This window comes from Chelonia mydas, chromosome 13 (genome assembly GCF_015237465.2).
Source record: "Chelonia mydas isolate rCheMyd1 chromosome 13, rCheMyd1.pri.v2, whole genome shotgun sequence".
In the NCBI taxonomy this organism is placed as follows: Eukaryota; Metazoa; Chordata; order Testudines; family Cheloniidae; genus Chelonia; species Chelonia mydas.
In genome coordinates, this window is record NC_051253.2 from 16374935 (window position 1) to 16378170 (window position 3236).

The following is a 3236-nucleotide window of genomic DNA, read 5'->3' on the forward strand; positions in this document are numbered from 1 at the left end:
CTGATTCTCATGCATTAGAAAAAAGCTGCAGTATTAAAGTTGCCTGGAAATGATCTGATTTAAAGAAGAGAAAAAACCTTTTCCCAACAGAATTTAAAATACATGGGTCTTGGGTTTTGTTTCATTTCTATTTGAAACGAGGAGGGGCAAACAGACTGTTTAGGCACATTTTGGGAAAGTTTATGGCTATCTTGTTTATAAACATTTGGCAATCTCTGATCTGCTGTTAATAAATTTTAAGTGAATTATTAAAACATGCTTAGCCAGAGAATTGACAGTCTATATTTTTACTTGTAATCAAGGAATTGCATAATACTTATTAGATTGCAAAATTACCATTGTCATACTTATAAGTCTACTGACATAGTAGCACTCTACAAACAAAAGGACAAAGTTCCTACTCTAAAGAGCCTAGATCCTGCAATAAGCATTGTACCAGTAGACTAGACTCCTCTGCCTGCACAGAGCTCCTTTGGCTTAGGGTCCACATAGTGCCCATTTTGGGCCTGAGGCCTGACATAGGAACAAACCTTTTGAGCCTGATGAGTCAGACATAGCCATCTATTGCATAGAGCACAGGCCCAGCAGCCAGGCAATTCTGAGTTGTAAGCCAGACCCTGCCATTGACTTGCTGAGGATCAGCTGAAGTTTGTTGCCATTTGTCATGCATGCCTATGAGTGCTGTATAAATAAATATTAAGGTATGTCCCCATTTTATATAGATGGTCAAACTGAGGCACAGAAGGGCTTAAGTAACTTTACCAAGGCCAGGCAGTGGCACAGGAGCCAGAGAATTCAAGAGTGACAGTGATAGTCCTGTGTTCAGTCCACAGTGTTTCCATGAACCATGTCTTTACTAACCATGCTTTCCCCCCATAGCAGCGAGTGTGATATAACAGATGGGAGAGACTGATCAGCTTTATCCAAGAGTGTGCTGCTCAGAAGCTATTGTCTGTATTAGAGTGGCACCTAAATGCTCTAGGACCTCATTGTAGTAGCAATAGGCAGATGCACACAGTAGGAGTAAGAGTATTATTTATCCCAAATTTAACTGAGGGGCTGGAGTGGGGTTTTCAAGAGTGCCTAAATGACTCAGCAGTCAATGGCACTTGAGTAATTTCTGAAAATTCCAATGTTAGTGACTTGTCTGTGATCACACAGGAAGTCTGTCGCTTACCTGGGAATGGAACTTAGGTCACTTGAGCCCAGTGCTTTAACTATGGGACCATGTTTTCTCCATCAAGGGGCGATGGCGTAAACACCCACCATAAATACGCCACTATCCTCACCAGAGTACCTGCTATTTCAGCAGATAGCGACAGCAATGGCTGCTTCTGCTTGAGTCAAGGGAGGGACAAGAAACTTTATTTTGTAAGCAAAGCTTTTCTGACTACTTAGCAGAGTTCTCTTATGCCAATGAAAATCATTGTCAGTGTATTAATCTTTGGCCAGACTGACTTTCAGCAATGGGAAGTTGCCTTTCAGCAGGGTCATGTACAGGTAATTTCATTTCTCCCTATCTTCTCTCTGGTCCAGCAAAGCATTGAAGCATGTGCTCAACTTTAAGCCTCTGAAAGAGTCCCCCTGAAATCATAATTGTAGGCACATGCTCAAGTGCTTTGCTGAATCAGGGCCAGAGTGCTCAGCAGCTTGCAGGATTGAACCTTTATTCTCTGTGCTCCTCCCAGTCTTCTTTCCTTCCTGCTCTTCTCCTCATCTGTTTTTGGCTTTGCATTTTCGCACCATTTCCTAAATTTGGAACAGCAAAGAAATCACAAAGTGCAGTGGTAGGAGATGATGGTGGGAACTAAGGCAAGGGAACTTGGAGGAGTGGGCAGGGAGGGACATGGTGTAAAATGACCTGTAGATCACTTCTCTGCCAGGAACCTCCTTCCCCATCCTCTGTATTTTTCCTTAAATGTATCTGCAAAATATTTCCCAAAAATTGGGTTTGTGTCCTATCTTTCTTCACTCCAGATGTGATTGTCCATGACTTTGCTACAGGGCCATTGGATATGGTCGAGCACGTTGATGATGAGCTCCGCCTTAACTGAAGGTTTAGTCTTCAACAAAAATCATTTCTTCCAAAAGATCGCTACATAGGGAAGTTAAATGCATGTTCATAAACTGGAAAAGTAAGTTTCAAATGGTCTGTTTAAAATTCCCTTTCCCTCAGTTGCTCAACTTTCATTCTCTTATGATATATTTCACTAGCTCTCCAGTCACTGCAGTGTTCCGTGGGAGACAACCTGATTTCTCATTCAGAAATCACCATTCAAAGCCACTTATTTGGCAGATCCTTTGGCCCCCACATCCTAGGGCCTGTTGCCTAATGTTTCTGTTTACTTTCTACTGTAAGCTCTGGGGCAGGGACTGTTGTTTGTTGTGCAAAATGCCGACAGACTTATGCTATATTAATCGAGAGGAGGTGGATCGAGAGCTGAAGGGTATACACATGCTCATACATGCGCACACACAATGATTGGGAGCTGACTTTCTGGGGAGAGATGGCTGCGGTTCACACTGGCAAAGGCCGGTTTTTTTCCTCATTTCTCTGAGAGACACAAGCCATTTGCATACTTCAGAAACGTTCCTGCAAAATGGGGGATGAAGAATGGGGTTGTGATGTATAATTAATGAAATCTTCTGTAGTCACTAATGAGGCATAACAGGCAACGTAAATAGGACCTCTGTTATACTGACAGCCTTTCTGTATGGCAAGTGTAATACTGAAGCTTTAACTGGGGCTTGAGGAACAACTGGGGTTTGAGTAGGGATCTCCATAAGAAATTTGCCAAACTGCATCCCCTCCAAAGAGACCTCTGAAATCCCTGAGCTACCAGATTGTGTCGTCTAAGGTTAACTGCCAGATGTTTCTCAGCTGTTGGACCGATTTCCAGATGAGACCAAATGAGTGGCTATTCAACATGTAAGTATTAATATAAACATTTTAGGGGCCTAGCCTTGAGCAAGCCATTAAAAACTTCCCACGATACTGGGAGTGATGCTGACTTCCTCAGAGAGCATCAGTATTTTGTATATCACACTTGAATATCCTGCGTGGGTCAGACTTGGGCTGCCACCTGCTAATATAGAGCCTGGGCTAGGCCTCCCCCTTGTTTTAGTGGCGCCAGAGCAGTGTGGTCCCTGGAATTTGATTATTTGTGTTAGCAGATAATTTAGGCCAGAAGGCTTAGAGTGCTCCCTTCGTTCTCTGGCTGTCGTCATGCTTCCCA